This window comes from Rhinolophus sinicus, chromosome 3 (genome assembly GCF_057876585.1).
Source record: "Rhinolophus sinicus isolate RSI-liver-muscle chromosome 3, RSI-T2T, whole genome shotgun sequence".
Lineage (NCBI taxonomy): Eukaryota > Metazoa > Chordata > Mammalia > Chiroptera > Rhinolophidae > Rhinolophus > Rhinolophus sinicus.
Window position 1 is genome coordinate 197,060,914 of NC_142503.1, and position 13,621 is coordinate 197,074,534.

At 52.8% G+C, this 13,621-nt stretch overlaps 1 long non-coding RNA gene across 1 annotated transcript in view; it reads right to left on the minus strand.

Annotated features, from left to right (window-relative positions):
• Positions 1–12,362, minus strand: part of LOC148758714 (uncharacterized) — a 29,779-nt gene extending 17,417 nt beyond the window's left edge. Inside the window, exons 1-2 of the long non-coding RNA XR_016020576.1 lie at positions 12,283–12,362; positions 3,175–3,255 (exon numbers count right to left, since the gene is read on the minus strand). This is a non-coding gene — a long non-coding RNA (uncharacterized LOC148758714). The remainder of the gene's footprint in view (positions 1–3,174; positions 3,256–12,282) is intronic.
• Between the last annotated feature and the right edge of the window lie 1,259 nt (positions 12,363–13,621).

The window sequence follows — 13,621 nt, forward strand, 5'->3', positions numbered from 1 at the left end:
CAGTCCTTCACCCCTTTCTTGCCAGCACGGGGGCTAGGAAAGCCCGGGCTGCTCCAGGAGGGGCAATCCGCTAGCTCCAGAGGTTCTAAGGAAAGCAGAAAAGCCCCGCCTGCTGGTCTCCCGAGGCCTGTGAAAATCAGATGCGCTTTCTCTTGCACATCGTGTGTGTGTGTGTGTGTGTGTGTGTGTGTGTGTGTGTGTGTGTGTTACTGTGCCAGTGTGTGTGTTTGTGGGAGTGTAAGTGTGCTTTATTAGTGTGTGTGTAGGCTGTGCGAGTACACGTCAGAGTGGGTGGGGGGTGTGGGTGTACCGTCCCAGGAACAGCTGCCAGGAACATCATTGCCAAAAATCAGGAATGGAGTCTAACCTTGGAGAAATGCTTCTCCGAGTGACTCCCCAGGAAATTCCCTCTCCTCCTCTCACTACTCACCATTCACTCCCTAACCCCTTGGGGCAGAAAATCCTGAGCCCTTCCCAGCTGTTTTGTGCGAAATGTGGGGAAGTTCGAAAGGCAGAGAGAAACAGGGCGATGAGTTCTCTGCATGAGGGTGCCCCAGACCCGCCGGCTGAACTGGTCCAGCAAACACTTTGGGGTTCATCAAATCACTCAACATCACAGCTGGAAGGAGCTGAAGAACCCAGGAGGTCAGGCTGACCCATTGTACAGATGAGAACACTGAGGGGGTCAAGGAAAGAAACAGCCAACCCAGGCTGGCACCTACGGCCTGCAGGCAGCTTTGACACCTGCTGTCTTCCTGAATCCTTACTAGACAGTCCTGTGAGACAAGCATCTACTGTGTGGATGAGGAAACCTGGACTACGACGGTTCCTTGCCTAGTAAGATAACAGACAGAGCTGGGAGGGGGCAGATACGGAGCCAGGTCTCTCGGAATCTAGGCCTGTCTGTCCACCATTCCTCGTGTCCTCAGAGGCCCAAGCAGGTGAAGGGAGAGCCAGGAACCCGGGCCTGCTGGCTCCCAGTCCAGTGCTGTTCTAACTCAGCTTCTAGAGCTCAAGGTCTGGCTTTCCTTCCATTTGTGGCACAGTGGCGTGCTCTGATTTGGGGCTGGGTCGGGTAGGGGGGGTGGTTTGGTGGCTTTTATTGTTGCCTGTTGGGATTTGATTTGGGCACTGAAGCCTGCCTAGAAAGTATATTCCTTGTCCTGTCTCCTTCCAAATGGCCCTTTGGCGGAATCTCCTGGTCAGGGTAAGCTGAGTGGCCTCAGTGCCCAGGCCGCGAAGCCTGGGTGGGCAGGCAGGTTCCCATGTGTGGAACAGGGCACAGCTTCCCAGGACTCCAGCTTCCCTCTCCGCTCTGCCCAGCTCCAGTTCCAGGAGAAACCCTCTCCAGGAGGCCACTGCACATGGAGCTGGGGTCCTTCTTATAAGACAAAGGACCACCAGAGAGGCGAGGACCAGGGCTGAAACGGGAAGCACAGTCTTCGCTGGGACGGTCCCTGATCTGCAGCCTCCCTGCCAGGCCCTGCACTGGTCTGGCCTCCCCTCCTCTCCCTCTTTCTCTCTGCTATCTCTCCTTCCTTATCCCTCTTCTTCTGTCTTAGGACATCTTTCTTTCTGTCTCTCTAAGAGGGTCTCTGTTCATCTTGCTCTCTGTCTTTCTTTTCTCTCCCCTCTGGGATTCTCTCTGCCTCTGTCTCTGTCCCTGGCTTTATTTCCATTTGACTCTACCCTTATCTCTCTAGGTCTCTCTTCCCAGGGATGGTCTCTCATTTGCTCCTTTCCTACTCTCTACCACTGTGGGACTTCAGAGTCTAACAGGCTCAGGTTCACATCCAGGTTCCACCCCTTCCTACCTATTTGACCGAAGGTGAATCATTTTATCTCTCAGGGCCTCAGTGTCCTAATCTGTAAATGGGGATAATAACATCAATGTCACAGGATTCTGAGGAGGGTTCATGAGGTAACAGAAGTGAAACGCCAAAGAAGCAGGCTGCAGTTATGGGGAGTCGGGGAAGCCCACTGCACAGGATGGGCCTAGGGGCTGACAGGAGAAAGGCCGCCCCCACCTCCTATCCGGCCCTCCCATCTTTGGCTCTGCCTCTGGTCTCCTCTTCCTTCTTTCTCCCTGTCTGTCTCTTCATCACAGCAGGGACTCAGTAAAGGTGAGGTTGTCTCCCCTTTGCTTGCTGTCCCTCTCCCCAAAACACAGCAATGCCTACAGCTAAGCCAATAGAGACTTCTAGAATAACTCCTCTGCCACATAGAAGGAGTTGCTCCCTTTTGCCTAAAGAATTGGCAAAATTAAAGGCATGGTTAGCATCCAGCCTAGGAAGGGGAGCGGGGGGGTGCCAGCTGCTGTGTTGCTGGTGGGACAAAAGAGTAGATCCCACCTGGTATCTGGTGCTGACACATTACAAGTAAATGGGGTAATCACAACAATTGACTATTATAACAATATTTTAATAAGTGAGTATCACAATAAGGTTTTTTTCAATTGTTACTAAAATGAATATTATGAAAATTTTTCTCAATTGTTATTTTAAGAAAAATCTTACATTATACTTTCTGTGCCCTAAAACACAGAAAGGTTAAGGAATTTTCCCAGAGACACACAGCTAGTGAGGAGCAGAACTGGTATTCAAACACATAAAACTAAAATAGCATGTAAAACATATAAAGCATATATCTAAGTGTATATAATATTAATATGTTGTATAATATAAAACATATATAAGCACATATGTAGCACATACGTAACAGAATATCTAATAATTGATCCTTTATATATGACCTATGATTTGCATATAACATATATAGCATATAAATTTATTTGTGAGCATACACAAGCATATATAATTTATAAATATTTATACATAAAATATTTAAAGCACGCACAAATTTGCAAATGAAAACATTATAACAATACAAAGTGGCTGGAAACGTCACTGACTACCTTAGAACCCAGTGAGTCTGGAACGTATGCGGCAGAGACCAAGGGGCTGCCCACTGGAGCTGGTTGAAAGGGAAGCCTTGTCTGGTAGAGGAAGGAGCAGAGAACTGCGTATCAATGAGCCTTGGTTCTCAGCCTTGGGGGCTGGCCTGCAAGGGCACTAGGGAAGGGAGCCTGGCTTGAGTGCCCCCTTGAAGGACGGATGGGTCTGAGCCCATGGCAGACAGGAAAAGCAGAGGAAATGTCAAGGAAGCCAGCCTTACCTTGTAGTTGTAAGTCTGGCGTTTCAGGATACTGGCAGGACAGTGCCAATGCCGATGGGCAGCCTTGCTGCAGCGCCCACCCTGCAGGGAGAAAAGAGCTGACAGTAACACCAGATGGGAGCCCTCTCCCTCACCTTCTCCGGCATCCCCACACCAAACTCCCTGCTCCACAGTCAGCAGTAGGGAGTGAGTGCATCCCCACGGAATGGGCAGAACAGCGGAGGGAATGGGGCTGTGGAAATGAGATTGGCACCAGCACACGGCCGGCTCTGCTCAGTACCAGGCTCCTGGGAAAAGACGCTAGGAACCCTCCATTCTGACGCCCAGGGAGTCAGTCGGAAAGACATGCTTCTGAATCCCAGCCTTGCTCTTCCTGGTCTGAATAAGTCGCTTGCTCTGTCTGAACCTCACTTTTCTCCTCTATAAAACGGAGTGATACTACCTATCTCCTAGGGCTGTTGAAACATCCAATGAAATGCTGTTTATAAAGTGGCCAGCTCAGAGCGTGACATACTGCATGTGCCCAGCAGATGTAAGGTCCCATTCCGTTTTCTTGGCGCTGTATGACATGCATGAATATGGTGGCTCTGAAAGCCGACGAGAGTCAGGAGATGTGGTTCTAATCACAGGCCCGCCGCTGTCTGCTTCATGGAGTCTCTTCCATCAAGTCCCTTCCCCTCTCTGGGCCTTGCTTCCCCTCAGAAATGAAGCACTTAGACCTCGGTGCTTTCCACAGAACCCCTGTCAGAATGAGTCTGATGATAGAAGAGTCGCCAGGGGTCGGGGATCAACAGCTTAAAAAGCAGCACAGGTGATCTGACTGACACCGACGTCTGAGATCCACTACACAAGGCGATGCTCGTGTCGGTATCTCTTTTTCTTTGATCCCGACAGTAGTGCTGAGAGGCAAGGGGGCACTGGGCTCGTTCCCATTACAGATAGGGAAGCAAAGGCCCAGGGATCTGGCCTCACTCCAGGTGGTAGGGAACCTCCTTCTCTTGGCTCCCACATTCCCGCCCCCTTCTTTTCCCCAAAAGATAAAATAAAACCATAATAATAAGGCCTTGACTCAGACACCCCTCTCGTCCCCAGCCACAGGGCAGGGTCTCGGCGTCTCTCAGCTCTACCAGCTCTGTAACACCATCCCAGAAGTCCTGTCACAGCCTCACTCCACTTTGGGCATTACCGAGAGTGACAGAGGAAGACAGGGCTCCTGCAGCACCAGAGTCCTCCCCCCCTTGCCCGCAGTCAGAAATAAGAATCCTTACTCATTTTTGTAAGACAGAGCCAAGGCAGGGAGTCACAGTGGGTGGGGGGTGGAGAGCAACATGCTTTTTTCGTGGGTGGGGAGGGTATCAAAGATGTGAGCGCTGTGAGACCACCCTCTATACGCGTGTTTTCTTCACTCCCTCTGTCTCCTCCCAAAGCAGTTCCTTATTTGGAGAAAATTTGACTATGATCATGGCCCCATTTGCATGAGAAGTTCTTGGGAGGGAAAAAGAACTTGTCACATTTCTCCCACAAGAGTGTGTTCACACCAAGAACAAGGGAAATGCCAACAGTGGCCTTTGCCGTCACCAGAAGTGGCAGCTGAGTTGAAGAATTTCTTCCTCTAGGCACATTTTCCCCTGTCTCCCTATGAACTGACTTCTCTCTAGGGAAAGTGGATCTCGCTGTCACCAGCACAGCCTCCCAGCCCGCCCTCCACAGTCAGCACTCCAGTTAAAATCATGTCCTGTCTCTGCTACAGGTTTATGAGGCCCTGTTTCAAGGATGACAGTCTCCTCTCCTCTCCGGGTGAGAACAGGAGAGCCAGGGCCAACTGTTACAAAACAGGCTTCTTGGAAGGAAGCCGGCAGGGGTGGGGAGGGAGACCCACAGTCAAACTAGGACAGCATTTCCCAAGAGGAGCTAAGCAAGACTCCACATGATTTCAATCAGGGAAGGACACCAGGCTGTTAGCCACTCCACCTCCCAGCCAGAGCCAGACACATGCAGATGTCTGCACAACATCCTGTCTCCCCCAGGTGCCATGCCTCTTCCCACTACTAGCCCTTCCTTGCCCCTGCGGGGCACACCTGAAACGCGCTCTAGCCCTCACTGCTTTCCAAGGCCAGGCATAACTGTTCAAACCACTCACACATGGGTTTAGTTTACAGAGTATTTTATAGCTCTCGGAGCATTAGACATGAAGTGATGAAACAGCACAGGCACTGAGCTGCTCCTGGGTGCCTGCTCCTGGGGGGACAGTTCAGGGTGTTACACAGGAAGTGGCATGGCGGCCCCATTTGTACTCAGTGGGGGATGTGTTTCCAGATGGAACTCCCAGCAGGAAATGAAATAAATGCCTCTTCCAGCCAAGGGCAGAGTTTAGATGCCACTGCCACCAGCACAGCGGGAAGAAAGCCTCGAGGCCGAGGACCAGTACCCTGGGTCCAAGAGGAAGAGAAGTGCAGCCGCGCGGCCCCTGCAGCCTCGGGGCTGAGATGCTGCTGTGTGCACGGGGAGCCTGGGCCGTACGCCAAGGTCCAGGGGCCGACCAGGCCACCAGCGCAAGGCCGAAGCCATGGAGCTGGTCGGGACGGGCCCAGAGCAGTGTGTTCCCTTAGTCCCTCGGGAAGTGGGCCTCACTGGCTCCTCAGCGAGGACGGACGGGAGCCCCTGACCAAGTCCCTCACCCCCTGTACAGCCCATAACGATTGTAGGCAGTTCTTGTTCTAAAGCGTCTAGTCATGTGCCACCCACCCTGGGGCCATTCTTGCTAAACCCCCAGGCGGAGAGTCCATCAGCATTGTGGTCCATATGCAGCTGGACCCAGTGGGTCCTGCCTGAGTCTGGCCACGCTTCCCAGCCCGCTGGGCAAAGCCAGATGGGCAGGCCCCTCAGAATCCCAGCTGAACGGCCTCCATGGCGCACGTGGCATGCACCCTCCACCTGAACACTCAACCCTGCTGCTCACAGAAGGTGGTCCTGCTGGAGGGAGCCTTGAGCTGCGTCCTTTCTCTGCCTCCCCATCCGCCCTTGGCAGGCCCCGTCCCATTGGTGGACTGTGCTGTTCCCACCTGATCCAGCGCAGCTTGGCTCCTTCCTACTGTGCAGACTCTGAGCCTGCCCTCTGAGTCCAGCTCCCAGAGGGGACCGTTGTAAAGTTTGGGCTTGGAGTAAAGCCCAGGGATAAGGCAAGTTCAGGGCAATGCGCATTCAGTCTTTTATGTCCAAACAAAGTCAAGGCCCAAATCTTCCACGAAGCCTCTGTCATCTTCCATGCTCAGCCTTACACACTGGAAGAAGCCTGAGTTTGGTACCTTCTCGTGATCTTCTCTCCCCTCCCTAGTGCTCCTCGCTCTGCCGACCATTCCTCCCTTAGAGGTCATCCTGCAGGCCCCTTCCACTCTGAAATGGTCTAGGCCTCAAAGGTCAAGGAGGGTGTCGACAAGTCAGATGGAGCGTGGAGCTGGCAGACCACAGCTGGGACTGTGGACAGCTTCGCAAGGGACGAGCTTCCTTGTGTGTCATGGTGCCCATGTGCATTTTCCTGGAGAGCCATAGTCAAGTTCTCAGACTGTTCTGTGGCACAGAAAAGGCTCTAAACCAAAGCAGAAAAGTGGAGGGGGAGAAGGCTGGGAGTGTTTGTTCACTCGTTAGTCAGCTAATCATTCAGTACTACGCGTGGAGGGCCTACTGTGCGCCAGGCCCCGTGCTGGACACTGGGCACATGGGGTGATTATTCATCAAAAGCATACAAATAAATGTAAAATGGCAGCTCCACCAAGAAGAGGTGCACAGATGAGTCCACGACGTAGTAAGCAGCCTACTGTGATGGAGGTAGAGCTTCCGGGGCTTAAAGAGAGAAATGACAGGCCGCTGCCAAATGTGAAGGAGCCTGGAGTGGCCATCTCAGAGCCTGACCTTTGGGTGGCTTGGTATAAGGAGAGAGCAGGCTGAGAGCCAGCTGGGAGGCCGTGGCAAGTAACCCTGTGGGGGCAGGGATATGTGGCTCCATTTGACGGATGAGAACACTGAGTCATGGCAACTGGAGAAGCTGACATGGCATCCTATTGCCACTTAACAGGGGCCTCCATCTTCCAGGCACCCCATAGTGGGGGACTGTGGGAAATCCTAGGCACCTAAACAGGAAACTCAACACCCACCCTCAAAAACTTCTCCTCCAAAAAGGGAACGCTGGTGCACTGTTGGTGGGAATGCAGATTGGTGCAGCCACTATGGAAAACAGTTTGGAGGTATCTCAAAAATCTGAAAATGGAACTACCTTATGATCCAGCAATCCCACTTCTAGGTATCTATCTGGAGAAATCCAAAACTCCAATTCAAAAATCTTTATGCTCTCCTATGTTTATTGCAGCGCTATACACAATAGCCAAGACCTGGAAACAACCGAAATGCCCATCAGTAGATGACTGGATTAAGAAACTGTGGTACATTTATACAATGAAGTATTACGCAGCCATAAAGAAGAAAGAAATCTTACCATTTGCAACAACATGGATGGACCTAGAGAACATTATGTTAAGTGAAATAAGTCAGAAAGAGAAAGACAAATACCATATGATCTCACTTATATGCGGAATCTAAAGAAAAGAATAAGTGAATGAACTAATGAGAAACAGTTTTGGAGACACAGAGGAAAAACTGAGGGTTGCTAGAGGGGCGGGGGGGTGGGGATAAGGGGAAGGTGAGAGGTTTTGAAAAATAGTCGGTAACCACAAGATGGTCATGGGGGTTTGAAAATTAATTTGGGGGGCGTACAGAGGGATAGTGGATGTGGGGAGGGGGGTTCACACAGTGTGAGGGATATAAATGATAAACGTCTAAGTTTTGCTTTGTCTTGTGCACCTGAAACTAATAAAATAAAAAAATAAAAATATAAAAATATAAAAAAAACTTCTCCTCCAGTTGAATGTTGGGTCTGTGTGCAACTTGGAGGTGGGGCTTACCTAGCCGAGTGTCAGGCATATAATAGACAGGAGAGTCATCTAAAGAAATCCATTGTGAGGAGTGGGGAGGGACCATCAATGACACCACAGACCCCCTCCTCACCTGAGGGCGGGAGGGTGACAGAGGAGCCAAAGGGGCAGGTTCTGTATCTCAGACCAAACCTGGCCCCCAAACCTCAGGACTGAAAATCAGTGTGGAGCCAGATAAATTAAGAGTCCAGGGGCAGAGAGTTCAAACTCACAGCCAAGCACGCATAGCTGTTTCCAGTGGACAGAGCTTGGAAGCACCACTTCTTACCTTCTGAATGCAAGGCCCCCATCAGTTGCTAGAGAGTAATTACCCATTAGAGCCACACAATGTCAATGTGAAACGAGCAACTTTTACGATTTGGAGGGAAGAGTAAATTGCTCTAAGTATGACATGGACAAACAGCTGCCAAATGGCCTGAAGAACCCATTTTAAATAAACATCTTTATGGCATCAGAAAGCACTTGGAGGAGGCAAGGCTCCCTCCAAGGGGTTAAAACCCAGTGGTCTGTGCCCCCGAAAGCTTCCACTCCACCTTGACCCCTTCCTCCCCCAGCCACCCCTTCCCAGCCCACAAAGCCAGGTCTTCAGCATGGCTTTGCTTCCTCATCTCACCCACCTCCACCTCCACGGACTGTCGCAGCAAGGTCCTGCGTCCAGGTCTCCCTGCCACGAGGCTCCCCTGTCCCCTCCAGCCTCCTCCTGGCTACCAAGTGAACTCGGCAACAGGAAAACCCCACCTCAGCACTCCCAGCCCATAGCCCACCAACGCCTCCTTCATGCTTTCAGATCAAGTCCACGGCCTTTCACCCAAGGCTGACTTGTCGTTCCAGCAACCTCCCACCTGCTCTCAAGTCTGGCTACAGCCCAGCTCTCCGGCCTCTCCGCTGAGCTTCAGATAACTTACTGCTTCTTCAGCATGTCCACTGGACCATTCACAGGGTCCTCAAGCTCTGTATGGCCGGGACCAAACTTGTCACCTCAGTCCCACCCACCCCAAACTGCCCTCTTCTCCTAGTTCGGTAACCAGTCCCACATGCCAGCCAGGCCCACATCCAAGTGAGTCTTCCAGCACCTGTGGGTCTCACTCCCTGAGCTTCTCCTGCACCACTGGCCTGCCCTCTCCACTCAGCCAGCAGCCCTGCTCTCACCGCTTCACCCACCCCCACAACTCCCCCAGCGATTTTCCTGTCCCTAACTGACCTGCCTCTCCCCCAAGGCAAGGCCAGCTGCTGATATAAACAAAAGCCACAGTTTCAGAGGTTTAACATAATAGAACTTTTTTTCTCACTTATGTAAGCGTCCAATGTAAATGCTCCTGGGTGCAGCAGGGGATTTTCCTGCAGGTGGGGATTTAAAGACCCATGTTCCTTCCTTTCTGTGTCTCTGCCGGCCCCCGGGGCCTCAGGTTTGTCAGCTTGCAGACAGTGGAAGAGCTCTCTGTGGAAGAGTAATGAAGCTTCTGTTCTCCTTTAGAGGCCCAGCTTTATCTTCAGATCCCATTGATTGTTTGACAGCTAGTCACCTGGCTATAATGGGAAGCAGTGTGTTCTGGGAAATGTCGTTCTTCCGTAAACAGCCTCACCTGAGCCATAACAACACACAGTAGGAGAGAGAGCATGAGTTTCTTGGTGGAATTCGGCCATCTCGCCACCCCTCTCCCTTGAGGAGTGAGGCCAGCCTAGTGTCCTTGGAGCATGCATAAGGTGTCCTCTGGGTAGGTGTGGCTCACCTCCTAGCCTCAGCCTCACCCAGTTTGCTCCTAGCAGGGAGAAAACCTTCAAGGTAACTGAATGAGCCGGGCCTTCTCCTCTCCACACCTTTGCACCTGCATTTCCTCTGCAGGTGCTGGGATAGAAATATCGACAGTGGAGAGTGAGACGATGAACCTTCAGGCCGCAGTCGTGGCCCCTGCAAGCAGTTCTCAGACTGGAGGAAGCTGGATTGCAGAGTGCAGTCCTCTGTGCTTTGTCAGGCCCCTGACTGGCCAGGCTGTATGCAGGACACTTACACACCTGACTTCGCTGGACCTCCCAGCAAACCTAGAGGAGGGTGCAGCCACTGTGTCCCCTTGGCGAATTAGAAAACTGAAGCATAACAGGCAGGGGGGGTTCAGTACAATGCTGCAAACGTCGGCTGGGAGGCTCCAGTGTGCTAGGCCATGAGGACACAAGGCCTAACGGGCAGGGCACCTTCACGCTGTGCCACCACCTCGGGGCGCAGCACAGAGCACAAGCCCAGGTCCTCTCGTCCCACTGCAGCCCTCCTGGCCTCTGCCACAGGGCCTCTGGACTGGTGAGGGACCATCCTCCCTGACCAGCTGCCATCGATTCCAGAAAAGTGGACTGGAATTGTGTGCCTGCCTGCTCCGTGAAATTCCACAGACTGAGGCTGCATCCCGGGGCCACGGGGAAGAAGGCGCACACACAGGTGACCTGGGAAGAATCAGGGGGCCTCAAGGAAGGGCAGGGATTAAACTTCACCTAAAAGCTTGAAGGATAAGCAGGAATAACCTGGGGAGAGATAGACAGGAAAGTTGTTCTGGATGGAAGGATCAGAATGAAGGGAACGCAGAAAAGGCAGGGTGCCTGACTATGGAGTGAGGGAGCAAAGAGGCACTGGGGCCCGGGGAGGCTGGACAGGGCGGGAGGCCAGGCCTGGAGGCAGTGGAGGCGGCCTCAGCCCTGGACCAGGAAGGGCCCCAGTGAAGTTGGCCAGCGCCGGCCTTCTCAGGCCAGAGACGAGGCTTTGGCCAGAACAGCAACTCGGTCACAAGCGACTTAATGAAAGAGAACAAGCTGGGGTGCAGCTGCCCCCGGGTCTCTCCTGGTGCTGATCAGTCCCCAAACTCGACCCCTCAGGAAGCCATCCTGGGCTTGCTTGGAACAATCCCAAATCAATAATAAATCTGAATCAAATAGTAGCAAATCTTTAATTGAAACCAATCATGGAATTGCATTCTCCTCCCCCCCAAAGAGCTGTGTTTTTGATTAAGCAGACGGAGCACGGCATCATTTCCCACCCAGGGACTCGGGGTGCTGCCCAGGCCCCTTCTCTGCTCCACAGCTGTGGAAGATGAGCCCAGTGGGGAGGTCTGAGGGCTCCCAGGTAGGCCCGGAGGTTTGGGGGTTTCCCTGTGTGGTCCCCAGAGGGCAGAATGCCCTTGGGGGCGCACCTGAGATGGGAGGGCTGCTTGATGAGGCCTGGTGGTGATGGCCACCAGAAGATGGGAGCTGTCCCCACCTGGGCTCCATAAAGGGCCAGGCTGGTGTTACTCTCTACAGCCCCAGTGTGAAGACTGCCTGAAGGAATATTGGAGGGCCTGGCGGAGGCAGGAGGGCCACCTGTGGGAATCTGCGAGTGGCCAGAAGTGGGGAGCTGGGAACCCTGGCAGAGTACCAGCAATTAGACCCGGCCTCTGGACCTCAGGCCACTGCCCTGTTGTGGTCCTGTTGTCACTCCCTCCCACCACAGCCTGATCATCCACATGCCCGGGGACAGCTCCTCAGCCATCCTTCCACGAGGTGTGAGTGGACTAGCACCCAATGATCGACTCTCTTCCCAGAGACCTTTGTGTCCAAGCAAGCTTTTGTCTCTAGCTCTGGCTAAGTGACCGATCTGCTAGAGACCTGAGCCCCCACCCCTGCCCAGCCTGTCCTGGGCTCCCACTGTCCCCACCTCCACAGGGACCCCTGGGGCCGGGGGCCGAGTGTATAACCACATCTTGCCACCTTGTGGGTACAGAGCTCACCAGGCCAGGATTCTGCTGAGTGTCCTGATCACCTGTGGCCCCCTCAGGACCTCCGAATCTTGCCTCTGATAGTCAGGGGGCCCGCCTGAGCCCATGGAGTATAAACAGTGGTAGTTAGCGCCGTGTCTACCTAGCAGCTTCCCACCCACACCTTGGCATTCCTTGGGAGGACTCCCCACCTCCATCTTATACCGGTAGGACAGTTAGTGACGGGTCCTAGCCTCCCATCCATCACAGGAGCAGGCTGCCAGGGTACCCCACCCCTGGCCACAGCAGTTGGTCAGGGCTGGCTGGATGGATGAGGCCAATCACATGCTTCTGCCAGGGTTGCTAAGCTTGGAGGATGTCATCGAGGGGTACCAGCACCATCTTACCTGCTGGATGAAGTCAAGAAGTGGCCAACAGAACCATGAACTGCAAGAGGAGGCGAGCACACTTGACAGCATTGCTTGAGTCCCTGGATCCATCTGCACCTGAAGGTTCAAAAGGACATCTCAGTTACCTGGGACAATAAATCCCCTTTTTGTTCAAACCTGATTGAGTTGGCTTTTGTTGCTGTCACCAAAGGACTCCTACCTACGAAAGGGATTCTTAACCTGATCTTGGTGAAAAATGTCACAAAGTTGTGTGAGTGTCACAGAGCCCAAACACTGGACTAGGAAGGGCCCGACATCCTACACAGTCAACTCCAGGGTCAGTGGTACCCAACCCTGTTGAGGATGATGACCCCTTTCTAATGCCCAAAAGCTCTCACAAAGCCCCACAAAATAATGCCTGCTTCTTTAGCATGCCCAGTATGGCCGAGAAAACACACAAAGAATTCAGAAAACTCTGTAAACGAATTTGTGGGGGTTTTTCTATATCAGCAATATCTGCATACATCAGAGAAAAGTAATCGTGCATCCACAGGTGGGAGTGTTAGTTATCAGTCCTGAGAAATGCCTGGTGGCGTGTGGACTTGGGAGGGAAGTCTCAGTAGCTTGCTGCCCATCTCCCAATCAGCCAGAACCTGTTCCCCAACTGCTCTGGGGACAGGTTGCCAATCTCCAGCTCCAGGTCCCTGCACTGGGCACTACAGAATCACTCCACTCTTATGCCACTTCCAAGAGGCCCGTGCTGCCACCCTGGGGCCCTGGGTCTGTGTCTCCCAAATGTCTTACACCAGCACTTCTCAATTTAGCATGTGTCAAATCACCTGGGAGATCACAAAATACAGATTCCTGGGCTGCATCCCAGACTCAGATGCTGCAGGTCAGGGTGGAGCCCAAGAATTTGCATTTCTAACAAGCTTCTGGCAGTGGCCTTGGCCACGTGACCTTGCAGCTCAGCCTTACTGCACTTGAATGTTCCTAACAGCCCATGTCCTGGCTTCGTCTGTGCCCCTGGTGCCCCTCCCACTGTGCTGATAGGAGGGACATATCCAGGCACTTGAAGCAGAGAAAGTCACTTTCTGGTTGGAGTCCAAACAGGTCACTGATCCTCCATAGCACAGCAGCTTCCTGTGACACGTCCTGTGTAACATCAGTAATCGTCCCCAGGGAACAGCTTTACCATTTCCCACCCAACACTGTGAGCAAGGACTGACAGGCTCTCCAGGTCTCCCCTGCCCACCCCCGGGCCTCATCTCTATGCCTCCACTCCCACCAACTAATTGAGCCAGGCCAAAACATTTTCAGTTCCTCTACAATAGAGGCTACCGATTTCTACCCCTCT